This window comes from Neopsephotus bourkii, unplaced genomic scaffold, assembly GCF_033783945.1.
Source record: "Neopsephotus bourkii isolate Nb327-2 ecotype Australia unplaced genomic scaffold, CSIRO-AGI_Nbou_v1 NB_1572, whole genome shotgun sequence".
Lineage (NCBI taxonomy): Eukaryota > Metazoa > Chordata > Aves > Psittaciformes > Psittacidae > Neopsephotus > Neopsephotus bourkii.
Genome location: NW_026902048.1, coordinates 5,070,492 through 5,085,153, shown reverse-complemented (window position 1 = coordinate 5,085,153; position 14,662 = coordinate 5,070,492).

Below are 14,662 nucleotides of genomic sequence, written 5' to 3'. Positions count from 1 at the left end.
CTTTCTGAGTTAAGAATCGATTGGGAAATGGCAAAGAATATTCAATGCTTTCAGAAGTTGCTCTCTGACTAATTTCTCTCTGAATCCAGCTGTCTCCCTGGAGTGTTTCTTTTAAAGCTACAATGTTTGTTTATTTTTATAATCTGCTTTTCACCTGAAAAGAAGAATAATCCCCATTTACTTCAAGCTTGGCTGAACATGTACTGGATTCAGAAATTAATTTCTCTCTGCCCTTAACAGTTCAGCTCTGAAGGGTAGATCCTTAGCTGCTATAAATTGTTTAGCTTCACTGAAGGGTATTGCCCTGTGTCTTTAACCTCTGGAAGCAAATCTCAGCTTAGAGACCATATGAAAATTGATTTTGCTTGTCATGTCATTATCTTCATTTGGGTGAATGGTGTAACTGATGCACTGGGCTCAGTCTTCTAAGGCTCCAAGTGCACCCAGTGGCAGCATAAACCCCTGCCAGCAAAAAGACTTAGACCCAAGATGCTTAGCATCCTCATGGGAAATACTTTGTACTTCAACTGTTGGGCTCTGAGCTGGCACCGTTTCAATTCTGCCTTACTCAGACCTTCAAATCTCATATATCCGCCCTGCAAAACTCAGGAGATAACTTCTCGTTTCAGAGATGATGAGAAAACAACACGTAGGTTGGCTCGCTGTTCACCTCCTGGCTTTAAAGCTTGCAGGGATGTTCTGATAACAAGGAAAACCTATGTTTAATTTACCAGTTCGGTTTGTTACCTGCATGCTCAACTTCATCAAACTGTGTGTGAGGCAGCAAGAGCCCTTTCCAGGATTCCAGTCTGTGTCTGGTGGATTTGGAAGAGGGCAGTCCCTAGACTAAAGGTTGGGAGTGAAATATTTCTGCAGGTCTGTGTAGCAGGGGGTGAGCTGAGACCACTGCCAGGATATTTGCTCCAAACAAGGCTGTGATCTGTGAGGTTGATATAAGCACTACAGACCTTTGCAGTTGGAAATATTTCTCTTGGTGAAGGAAGAACCTTTACCTTGGCTTATCATGTAGTGAGAGCTGGGAAGGAGGAAGGGCTCTTAAATTGGATTTGAAGGCCATTTAATAGATTAAGAGAAATAACATAGGTATAAAGGATATTCTAATATTAAAGTTTTTCTCCTGGTCAGGCAGCAGCAAACATGTGGAATGGGGCTCATAGCTCTCAACGATGCTTCTCTAAACCATAAAATCACAAAAACTAAATTGGAAAGACTTTGCAAGGATTTTTGCTCCATCCCTTTCTCTGCAGGCAGGATGTCAAACCTGCCCTTAAAAATTGCCACTGATGATGGTCCCATACCCTCCCCTGGCAATTGATCTTAGTGCTTTAACTAGCCTTGCAGGTCACATATTCACCCTGGTCTTAAAACACTGCTGGTGGCGGACCCTTAGGACGCACCAAGCATTTAGTGCAGTATGGGAGAGCACTACATAGTCTGGCATGTTACTGCAAAATATTGCAGTCTCTGTGTGTCAGACACATACAAATTGGCATCTCTAGTGCTGCCAGCTATGGAGTTAAGGAGCTGGCCTTGTCCGCCTGGCATATTGCAGGATAATTTATTAACATCTAATGGACTCTCTCATTTCTGTCTGTCTCCTTGTGGAAACCAAGGGGTATTTCTTTCCTTTCCTCTTCCTCCACCTATTGTAATGAAATGCTAAAGCATCTGGCTGCCTCCAAGCAAGGACAAACTACAAACACCTGGGTGTTTGGGCTTTTCCCTCCCCTTTTCCCTCCAGAGATCTGCAGCTGCAAGACAGACTCGTTCTGGAGGCTGTGAATGGCACCTTCTCCCCACGGCTGTCATTCCATCAGAAACAGCCCCTGACTCTTGCTGCTTGATTTAAAGAGCCCTTATTCCTGGGCTGACCTGATTACCTCATGATAAAATGATGCAGGGCCATGACACTGAGGCATGATGTCATGTGCCTTGACGTGTCACCAGAAGAAATACAAGCTTCCTGGTGCTGGAACCTTATTACAAGGTGTTTTTTGTTCCCCTGTACACTGATTTAAGGGTAGGTAGCACAGTTATCCCATTTGTCCCTCCCCACCAAGACCACCACCATCACTAAATTCTGTTGGCCACCTCGATGGTACCCCACAGCATCATACCCACACGGGGTGGGAGGTCTGGATGTGCCCTAGATGCAGGTATTGGTCATAGTGCCTTGGATCTGTACACAACCCCCTGCTCATCCAGCAGCTCAGCACTGCTCCCAGACGCCTAATTAGATTGAAGCCTGAAGTCTCTGGATATCATCCCATACCTTTATTTGAAATGATTTATCATGCTGTCTGATACAGTCCCTGCAGATAGCTTTTAGGAGGCCTTGTTTAACATGCTGCACACACCTCTGTCCAGTGCAGAAAATGTTCTTGGCAACATGAAAACCAAGGATTTAGAAACCACCCTCAAGAGCATTTTCCCACTTCTTCCTTTACACCAACTTTGCTTTTAGCTGTGAGAAGCCTGAGAATCCTTTGTCTCCCTGAATAGGTGCATCAATACAAGTCATCCTGAATATTGACTTCCAGTGGTTTTAAGAGTCTTGTTTTGTTTTAAATATGATACATTGGAAACTGATGAAGTACTTCCCAAAATCCCCAGGCCAGACATAAGTAGCTGACAGCTGAGACCCAGTGTGAGGCTTGCAGACAGGTTGGCTTCCAGAGCTGCTCCCACAAGCGCAGACGTGCTGGGGTGGCTATGGTGATGCTGCTCCTATCCAGTCCTTGATGTGGCCATCTCTTGCTGGATAGGTCCTCGGGGAAATATTCCCTTTTCCTTGTTTTCAAGCCAGTGCTGTAACAGCAAGCAATGGTCTTTGGAGATGATGTCTTATCTCGCTTACCTGCGCCAGTGATGATGTGTTTGCTGTGGTCCTTCATGCTCAGGACCTGAATCTGGCTCCCCTTATGGCTCACACTGAAATCCTCAGACATGCAGGATTCAAGGTGCAAAGCAAGGAGGGAGCAATGGCACATGGGGACACAAAAGCTATCTTTGACGCACAAAATAGTCTGCTTGAGGTTGAATTTCTTATACTTCTCTCTAGTGAGCAGAGCAAGATTTTTGCTACTGATTTCACTGGGAAAATCAGGATCTGAAACGAAAGGTGACAGAATATGCTGCCTAGGTCTATTACTGTCAGTTTGCTTGAGCTGGCAGATAATTCATGGCAAGTAATTTATATACCACTTTTACTTATCCTGCCCTTTATCTCATCTGTGGTCAATTTGTTGGAAGTCCTTCTAATTAGAGTTGTCTTTGCCAATCACATGGTTTATTTCTATTAGCTCATTGGCTAAATGTAGCTCTTATAAGCCATTAATGGCATATAACTCTTATGAGAATAGGAAAAATAACTCATTTCAACTGGAAATAATTTTTGCATTATTTAAGAAAATGGAAGTCAGATAAAGAGATTATTTTTTAATCAAATTAGTGGTGGTTTTTTGTTTGTTTCTTTTTCAATTTCTGACGTGTTCTGGATAAATATAAAAAAAAATGCAGTTGAAAACCAGTATTTTAGTCCCTAAATGCAAAAGACAGACATTGCTATTTGCCACCACCACTACACATTTTTTTTACCAAAGCAATTTCACATTAATCAGCCCAATCTTGTGAAATGTTTTGGATGACCTAGATCAAAGAAAAAGAGTCTAGGAAATATTTCCTAGCTCTATACACAATGACAAATTCAAAAGCCATTTTCCTGCAGGGGTAGCAATATTAGTTTTAAAAGCCTTTGTTCCAGCCAGGGAGCTCATTTGCTGGAGTATTTGCAGAGAAGGAAATACAAAAGAGAAGTGAACAAAGGGGAAGTGGTTGAAAGATGTGGGTGAGTTGTAATAGTCCAGACTGCAAATGGAAGGCAAGAGAGAAAAGACAGATAACAGTGCCACCAAGCTAATGAATGAATCTGGTTAGTCCCATGCTTGCACTGGGGAAGAAGCTGCTTTTGACATTTCTTCTCCTTGGTAAAACCAGATGAGTTGTGGATGGGTAAATGATAAATGTAAGAGTATCTCCCTGTTCTGTTGGATATCCTGGTGAATGCTGGCTCAGAGGTATGAGTTTAGATCAAGTCCCGCAGGGATTTACCCCATGTCCTTGTTTTGAGAGGGGCAGATTTGGTTTCTAGGTGCTAACACACACCTTTGCCCACCAGCACTGGGTTTGTGTGCAGCTCCTGGTTTACCAGAGTCTGTGTGTGGCAGCTACAGGGCTAAACTTCAAAATCACTGTGAAGAGCAGCTTTGTTAAAGTCAGCTGGGGATTTGCCTGCTCAGATTATCCGAGTAATACCTGCAATGTGAGATTAGCATCCAGATCTTGAGAAAAATTTGGGCAAGGGTTTTATTTATACTGATTTGCCTCCTGACTGACTCCTCTGTATCAAAATACCCTCCAGGAGGTAACTTTGAACCTGATTTTCTCCTCTTCATTTCTGCCATGCTAAATAATTTAACCTCTGAGGGAGTTTCACCTCAGCAAAGCTTGCAGGGAACCAGCATTGCCTGACTGAATTGCAATTATGCAGACACGTCTGCTAGGAAGGAAAACTGAGTATTACCCTAACTGCAGCATCTTCCCGCCACCTGGTCCCGCTGCTCCAGTCATAATCATTTGACACACATATCCACGCTTTTCATTCTGGGAACTGACTGTTTCCCACCTTCTTTCCCCCTCCCTTCCTCGCCTTCATTTCTTTTTCTGCTGAATGTCAGATCATATTGAAGAAGCAGCAATTTTTTTCCTTCTTATGCTCTTTGGCATAAATATTGTGTGGGGCACAGGCAGCATGGGCTAAATCGATACTGGAGTGGTTGGGCAGCGGGGCCATTCACGCCTCGAATTTAATTTCACAAATTGATCTATGGAGCTGAAGACAGGTTGCAAAAGACAAACAGCTCTCTGTGCTCTGCTCTGCTATTCCATGGCCCTTGGCGCAAGAAGGAAACCAAACTTACTGTGAGGATGTTGGCTAGTTTCATAAAGCACAAAAGACAGTATTAGGAAAGCTAAAGATATGAAATTCAGACTCACTTGGGAGGAAGCCAGGCCTGGGTTTGGGTTTGGGTTCTGGCTAGCCACACATCTCAGTCCTAGGTTCAAGCCTCTAGTAGATTTGGTAGTGTTTTGGATTGTTTGTTTATTAGGACACAAGGAGTCACAATTATCCATGCTATTTTTTATTTAGCTCAGTTAAAACTCCTGGGGTTCTTTTCACTACTTTTCTTTCTCTAATGACTGTGGTGCAATCCAGTACAGTACAATCATCTGTGCCAGCAGGGAATACAAACCTATAGGTGGAACTACTTTTTGGGTATGGAAAAGAGAGGACAGAAATTGTATGTGTGGAGCCTCTATGTGACAGTGGGAAAATTCATCCTCGGTCTGTACAACAGGCTCTGTCTGCAAGTACTCACCCCAAAGGATAGATGCATTTAGAGCCTTATCTAAGTTTTTCAGTCACATTGAGCCTTCAAAAGGGGTGAGAAAAATCTTTGCTGTGCAGGCTTCCTACTGAGACTTCTCACAATCCTTCCTTCAGAGCTGCCAGGCATGGGGGATGCTCCCTGCTCATTGCTGTGGACACTGCTGGTGCCAGCTGGAGCATCAAGGACATAAGAGCATGGAAACGAATAAATGGGATTTGGGGGTAGCATAGTTGTTAGGTTTGTTTTACACATGTGCATGCAGGGAATGTCTGAATCATTAAACAACCTCTAGCAAACTTCGCTTACAAGGTTTGAGACGGTGTTTTCTTCTCCATGCGTTTTTCGGTTTTAAGCTGTTTTCTAAGCCCAGAATCAAATCTGATGGTAAGATCATCTTCAAAAGCAGGGAGATAGTTGGAGCTTAGTCCAACCTTCATACAGCTCTGTTGAGATGTATAAAGTCTGTAAACTCACAAAGTCCTGTTGGATTTATTTCTTTAGGATCAGGACCACTGTGAACCCTTCTCCTTTTCCCCTTATGCCATTTTTTTTCTTCCAAGTCATAAATAACCTTTCAAATAATCTTTTCCCCATGGATTAAACAGTGCAACGAGTGACAACATCGTCTGAAGTTTCCTGTGTCTGCCTTTGCTCTTCCCAATCTGGGGGTGTGCGCTAAAATAGCCTGATTTTCCTTATGGCTTCCAGTATTCAGTGCTGCTGTCTAGATTTTCCCTTCTGAGTGATGTTCCCCAGTAATCATGCCACTGAGCAAATGCCTGCTGTAGCATTTACCATTCTGCAGCCAGAGCAGTTGTGTGCCAGTGCTTTCCAAATGTTCACTTGCTTCCCTACTACATGGTTGGCACTTTCCATTAGGTGAGAAGTCATGGTTTTATTTTCTACTTGGCTGTTACTGTCACTACCCTGTGAGCATGATACCGTTCCGACACACACAAGGGCTCTGACTTAACAGGCAGCCTTGCCATGACTTTCAAGCTAATTTCCTCACATAAAGCGTTGTGCTTGACTAGCATAAAGCAGCTGAGCCAGGAGAATACTAAGTATGTTGGTTTTTGTCTCTTACTTTCCCCAGATAGGTTGTACTATGAGCAATTTATGCACACGGGGTGGAAGGAAACACTTCCTGCAGTGAGAAGTGTTGATAGAGTTGCATGTGGATAGGCTTTTGCTATGCTTGAGCTCAGCTTGCCCACAACCCCCTTCCTTACTCTTTCCATCTTTCACTTTATACCTTATCTTCTCTGGCTTCAAGGGATCTTTTAATTAGGAAAGCTTCTGAATTTGGGGAAAAAAATCATATCCCAGAAATTTTTATTTTCTCACTACGTTTTTACATGTGTCAGTATTAAATATCTTGTGTCAGCACACATTTTTGCAGGAATGGTCATCTTGGGTCTCACTCTGGGAAGCTGCATCACGCTCTAGGAAATCTGCCCAGTGCACAGCTCTTGCTCTGAAAAGGAAAAAAAGAAATTGCACGTTTCACTCAACACCAATTTCTGTTTGAAAGTGCCTAATACAGAGTTTTCCTGTTACAGCACTAAGAAAACAGTAGGTGAAACTAAAATGGAATAAATGAAGTAGCAAAGTGAAGGTAGAAGCCCTTCTTTCCTGGGCATGTCCTGGGCACACAGTTAATGGCATCTCTTTCTCACCCTTCTGCTCTGGGTACAGCCATCCTGTGCACCAGCAGGTTTGGGGGCTTTGCTCCCTGGGCTGCTTTTGACACAAACACAGTGACCTGTACAAAATGCATCCTGAATCCCAGTGCGGTCAAGTGTATGTGCCCATGGCCAGAAGCAGCTTTATAACAGTTACAGAAACCAAAATGAGTCACAAGCTGTAAAAACAACATTGTTGTGGTAGTGGACTTGACAGCGTGCCCATCACAACATCTCCTGGTGCCAATCAGATAGGTTTTACACCTTGCTGATCCTCGTCCTTTATCGCTCCTGCCATCATTTCATCTACACTGAAGGGGCAGAAAAGCATGAACAAACTGTTACACTTGGCCTGATAGACATCTCTACTTTCAATTACTCTTCTGTAAACAGATTGAAGATAACAAGTGCAGCTATCTCAAATGGCTCTGTCCGAAGCAATGTGTTGCTCAGTAACTGCCATCACCTGCCTGCTCACCCTCAACTGCAAAACACAATTGTGTTTCACATCACCTCTTTTGTTTCCACTCTCCTTTCTGTTAAGTATGAGATTAGAATTATCTACATTCTCGTTTAATGTCAGCAAAAACCTTCAAGCGAGAATGTGAGATGCGCTGACAGATGCCAGTCACTATTTTTAAAGAATACATAAAATCATTCTTTGTTTCCAGCATCTGTTTTATTTCAGAGTTTTCCATTCAAGTCAGGTAGGATTGTAAGGATTCCATTTTGGGTTTTGCATTATCTGGCTCGTGGTTTTCTGAGTAACACAGCCCACCACTGCCACAGCTTTCCTGAATGTCAGTGGCCGATGAAGCAATGGCTATTTGTCCTTCAGATACCACCTCCAAGTCATCTTCTGCTGTGATTTACAACAAGCTCCTACTGCTATGGTGGCATTTAGATGTGTGGCAGGTTGTTACTCTTACTGCCTGTCACTTTATTACTCTTCTGAATTTTGCAAACAGCGGATCTGTGATGAAGGGCCTTCATCTGTTGTTACATCATCTTTCATTTCTGTGGCCCATGTTGTCTGACACAGGGATGCCTTTTGCAATGTGTCTACAGAGTGTCTCCAGATATGTTATCAATATGCCTCCATATATAGGGCATAAAGAACATTATTTTAGCAGCAGTGCTGGTAGCTGAAATTGTCTTCGGATATAAATTAATGATTTTTAGCTTAACTTAAAACATGATGTACTTTGATGGCTCAGAAGGGAGATGCATGTTTTGTATGGATGCCACTGAATTAGTCCTTGGGAGAACACTAGGTGCTTTACTAGTGCCTCCAGACGTTTGATTTATTCATCAAAATTCTTCCAGCAGCAAATAAAAGTGCATCCCCCTGTTTCACACTAATATGCCTGTACAATCACCCCTGCTGCTTAGATAAGTGGCTGATTTCCATGCCAGGAATCCCGCTTTGTGCCAGATCCCTTTATTCTTCTTGTAACTTTGAAGATATATTATGATGCTAATTAATTCCTTTCTCGAGAAGAGAGTAATTGCAAGTATTGGAAGCATCTTCATCAATGCAGGAAATGAAGGCAAATAGATGCTCTTTTTTTTCTTTCTTTCTTTCTTTTTTGATTTCCCTTTTGAAGACAAAAACCATGAATTGATCTGACTTCTGAGTTCTGTCATTAACCCACCATGATACAATCATATGGTTAGATGCAGCTGGCTGCAAACTGATTCTGTCCAAGCTTTGGATTTGCTTAGTCAAGTAAATCATTATCTGTAACCCATCCTCATGCTAATCTGAATTAGTGAAATAATCTGATCTTTGGGAGGATACCTGTTTTTTTCCTGCCTCTAGACTGCAGTCCTATAGCAGGAGGTGCAGTTGTGCTGCGGCACCACAGTTGCAAATGCTCTTTCACTCCCACATTTAATTTTCTGTGACCTTATCCTTACTATGGCTGAGGTGCTTGTTATTTAATTGCATGCCCAGGTCTGTGCTTTTCAGTGGCTGGTTGGTGAACCACAGTTGTATGCAGCTTCCCTTTTCCATATTAAGAAGATCACGCTCTCTCCCTCTTTTTGGCTTAATGACTTTGCAAACCAGAGAAAATCAGAGCTGCTGAAGTGTGGAACAGGGAAAAGGTCAAAGCACTTGAATGCAATGCAGGAAACTGCTGCCTTTTTCTGGCAGCCATAGCAGTAAGAATGGGAAAAACACATCCCGTGCCTGATGGGGAAGAGGGCAGCAGGAGATGTGACATGGAGCAAATGGCAGTTGCCTGTCCCTTGCAGACTCCAAGTACCAGCTCCTACTGGGGCAGGGATTGGATTCCTCTTCCACCATGCAGCAGCAAACACGGCACCAGAGGCATGAGCACAGCCTGACCGATGAGCCACTCACTGTCTTGTGCAGGCAGGGGTATGGGGAGAATGGGCTGAGCTTGCTGTGAAAGCTGGCAGTGAACACCCAGCATGGCAGAAAGCTTTGTCTCAGAGAAAGACAGCTTGCAAATTCATCTGGAGTACTGGAGGAACCTCGCTGCTTAAAGGAAACACAAGCTCAATGCATCTCTCAGGGCACATTGTAAGCACAGTGAGCGGTAGCTGAGGGCAGTGGCTCTTGAAGCAGCCAGGAGGATGGACAGTGTTGGGAGAGACTTCCGTCAAACAGGCCATGCACAGACCCTATTGGGAAGGGAGTCTGTGTGGCTGTCGCTTCCTGCAGTGGACAGAGTGGAGCCCAAACTCCTTTCCTTTGCTAATTCACAACTGGAACTGGGGATTGGATGGAGCCACTCACTGGGATTTTCCTGGTGAGAGAGAAGCAAATATTCATTAGTGGGAGTTTTTGTTCAACAGGAACTCTGTGACTATGCAAGATGTGGATTTGGACCTCTGTGTATCTTGGGGGGAGGCAGTATGATGGCTGTGGCATAAACTCTCTGTTCTTTATGGATTCTCTCCCGGGAATCCCTTGTCCTTTTAGATGCCTGATTTATATAATCCTCTCAGAGGACAGACTAAAGGGGGGATATTATCAGCCAATTAAAAGGTTCCCTCCTGAGGAGGGTGGGAAATAGCGTACAGATGAAGTTTTTTTATACAACATCAATTACCATTCTGTTGCCAGATGTTGCTCTGAGGAAGATCTGTGCTGCAATGTTCTCTATGGAGCTGCCTCTCCCAGACTGAAACTCTGGCAAGAGAAACCCTGTGGTGGATTCCTAAAGCTGGGTATTAATTAAATAAATATTTGATGGGTGAGAAATGTACCTTTCTGACAAAAAACAACCATCAAATCTGTGTTGGCTATATCCTAATTCACCGCTGGTAACTCCTGCCAATTGATCTTTGGGTTTAGAAGAACAAGTAAATAATTTTTAAAGCCAAGGGGCCATTAGTTTAATGCTGTTTTCTAGGAATCTCTCAGCTAACACCCACACTACAGCATCACTATGGTATTTACTCAGTTTCATCTGATCTCCTCCTTGCTCCCCTACTTCCAGCTGTTCTTTGCATTCAGTATGCTGACAGTTATCTTCAAAAGAGAATGTGACAGTGTGTACTCAAAAAGATATGCAATGCCACAGTATTTACATCAGGGTTTTGGTCACACGTGTCATATGGAAAAGATGATGCTACAAATGAGAAACAGTTGTTGCAGACTCCAGGGTGTTAAGTAAAATATTCTGGAGAGCATGTTGTGAAGAAGGAAAACCTTTGCCTTTCACAGATAAAACTCTCAGCTTCTGAGGTTTCTGGGTATTCCTAGATCATTTTTCAACAGGGTCATTTCTACCATAGCATGTGGAGATTGTTGATCCCTGAATTTAGACCCAGAAGAGAGGACAAGAAAATGGAACAAAGAAGGAGGAGTGAGGCAGGGCTGGAGCAAGACTGAGAATTTTGACTGGGAGCTCAATCATAAAACATAGCTGCAGGGAAATGGCTGCCTTAGGCTATAGGAAGGACCTGCTGCAGGTCTGCTCTCAGTCTTGAGAGGCTGTTGGGTGTTCTGTGAGTTTCATTTTCCCCTGTGATCCTGGGAATTTTCTCTATCCACTTGTCTCTTCACCTTAAACTGTCTTTCAGAAGAGGATCACAGCTTCCACCCAGCCATGGTCCTGGTGTCAACAGCATCAGATATTTTTACTACCATTTGTGGCATACCCTGTTCCTATCCCAGCAGGTGTGGTGGGTTTGGACACCTTCGCAGAGGCTGCCGTGCTAGTTTGGCTCCATGGGCAAGGACATTACCTTCACTTAGTGGCTTTCAGAATCTGTACAATGTTCTGCATCCCGAACAGACTAGAGGGGTTTGCGGGTTTGCAAAGCTGTGGCCGGACAAGGTCTCCAGTGCAGATGCATCCTGTGGAATGAAAGCTCCCATTATGCTATCCTTTTAGTATGCGCCTGCCTTAGCTGAATGGTGCTCATTAGTTCATGTCCAGTCACTCCTTGGCTAATCTATCAATGCCAGTCATGATGGATGTGCTTGTGAGGAAGGGTGTTGGTGTCTGGAAGCTGCTGAGTGTTCAAAATCCAGGTGGGACAAAAATTCAACCCATCATTCAATGACCTCAGTGGTGCCAATTCAGCAGCAATGGTGTCAGGTAGCACAACTTCAGTCCTGAGTTTATTTCCCAAGATCAGCACAGCCAAATCCAGATCAATCAGACAGATGAATGCTTCTAAAGGTCCTTCTCCAGCCTGTGATTCTTACTGGACACTGCTCTGGTTTCATTTTAGTTGTTTATGAGCCTGTAGACCATAGTGGTCTTAGGTCAAAGATCATCCTCTGACTGCTGACCCAGGGCTTTTTCATTAAGGGCTGTCTGCAATGATGTGCTACAGGTGCTAAATCTAATTTCAAGCAAGTCAACACACCTGCCACATAGAGATCCCACCTCAGACCCTAAAAGATGTGTAGCTGCATCAGTATAGCTTTTTGCTGGATTATCTGTCACTGACAGCTCTGAGCAGGGTTAGCTTTATGGGCCACAGTATGAAGATTTTCGTGTCAGAGTGAGCGAGATAACTCAGCACTCAGACCCTGCACATCACTCACATTTCTCTCAGTTGTGCTCAAACAGGTAGATTCAAAAGCACCCAGTTTCTCAGCAGATCAACTCATCACTCTCACACATGTGGAACAGGGCCCAACACTGAGGCTGCTGTGTGGCTTGCCCAGGTGAGGATCATGCATCCCTCAACTCTACTTCACGTTGCAGAGATCGAACCAGGCCACAAAATCAATGTCTGTTTATTCATAGGGAAAAAGACTGACTTGCAAGATAATGTCCCTCTAAACTGTGGTGATATCGTGAGGATGAGATGTTGTGACAGCAGGACACACTGCAAGCATCTGTGAGTTAGCAGCGGCATACTGCTACATCAAAGCTGCGTGGTGCTGACAGTTGTAACCTTTACAAAGAGTATGCAATCACCACAAATGACCTGAAGGCAGACAAATAAAACTCATTTTGAGTCCCTGGTGTATTTCATCGAGGAATCTGTATAAGGAAACCAAATGAGAAATCACAAGTCCTGTCTTATTGCTGCGCTGCAGAGAACGCAGTGCTGACCCCTGATGAATCAGTTTAGGTTAGTTCAAGAGAAGAAGAGGTGTGTTTGATGACTGGGAGACCAAGTGCAATTATAGTGAGGGATACCTGATTTAGGATGCACATTGAGTAACATGGGCAGCAGGTGGCAAATGGCAGAATATGCAATATCTTGTTACAAACCTAGCAAAATGCATTTGGTTCATTTAAACTCTCGAGGTACCATGTTGTCGCGGATCTGTAGAGTGCATCATGCTGTGAATGAGGACATTGTGTCTCATTTCTTTAATGTATGCAGCCATTCTTTCCTTCAAGCCCTTCACAGCCACACTCACATTGCCCATCCTGCTGTTTGATGTTAACTTTCAGGTCAGATGTTTATTGGTCAATGTTCCACCACTGAGCTCTGCAGGCCTATGGTCTGCATCTTAGACACTGAGTCACCTTTGGAATACACTTTGAGTTAGGTAGCAAGGTCATGGATTTGACCACTGTGATCGAGATCTACTGGATAGAATGGGAAGGAGAGCAATTTCCTCGTTTCAGCAGAAGGCTGAGCGCTGGTCACATAGTTTGTGTTCCCTAAAGACCTGAGGAATTATCATACAACAGCAGCCATTTTACGATCAAATCAAGGAAGTCCTTTCCCTTGGAATTATTGCTACAAAGACAAGATTTCGAATAGTCAGAATTAACGAAGAATAATTAATACCCTTTCCTCTGCATACATGCCTATACCCCATGAGCTGAGAACCTGCCAGATCTCTAAGTTCAAGAACACCAGCATGTTAGGGGAAAATTAATTTTGAGACCAAAGAGAGGAAGGCAGGATGTAAAGGAGGTGGAAGGGAAACCTGAAGTGATGGGAGCTTTCAAGAATTCCAGATGCTCTCAAGCTGAAATCATAAGAAATAATCACTTAGTATCTGGGTAATTTGAAAAACAGATGACAAGGATGGTAGAAAACAGCTGTTCCGAGGAGTCTTAACCAGGTTATTTCTCAGAGCAGGAGGAAAAAAATAGTCCTGTCAGCGGAAAGGAAGATTTAACTCCTCATGTTCTGTGAACCTCTGTTGCACTGCAGTGGTACTTGCAGATTCAGAGGCCTCTGTTTTCCAGCACAAGGCTCTGTACACTCATTGTAAAAGTCTGGCTTTTTAAACCCAAACCACATTTTCACAAAGCCTTTCATTTCATGTTTAAGTAACATCTCACCACTTCCCCAGTTCACCTTCCAAGCCTGGGCTTTAAAGATTCTCACTATGTTGCTGGCAATTTAAGCTTAACCTTTGAACTTGAAGCCTCTCCATATTTTTAATGAACAATAGTTTCAGAAATCAGGAATTATTGTCAGTAGAGCTACTCATATATTTCTAAGTTACAGCAATCCTTTATTAAAATTCCAATTTACTCTTTCTGGCTAGTTTTAAAACATTTTTCAGGGCACAAACCTGAATTTGCCCCAGAATGGGTTGTAACCAGAAGCTAATTCCATAGCACTCTTGCTAATTCCATACACTCTTGACTTTAGTGCCAAAAGCCTCCATGCTTCTAAACTCCTTTACTTTCATCATATTAGACATGGAGCTGATAATGAAGAAGCTGAAATCACTTTGCTTTTGGACTATTAAGATGTGGTTATAACTGTGTCTACGTAAGTATCTGCACTTTAAGATATGCCTGGTGAATAGTTTCTAGTTAAGGCTCTCTTTTGCCTTACATGGACTTTTTCAGATGTGAGGCAGTAAATTTGGAGCAGCAGATGTGGCCAAATTCCTGAAAGATTCCCCTCACCCTTTTCCCTTTCCCGCCCAAAAAAAGTCTGGATTATCAATCCCCATTGGGAGCTAAATACCTTTGGGATGGTTTGAAGACATAGGCAGCTGATACAGCTATTGCCATGAGTGGTCTTCTGACAAGTTTTAGTCCCTCTATTATTATTCTTGCAAAGGAGAAAGGTGACAGCAGCATCAGG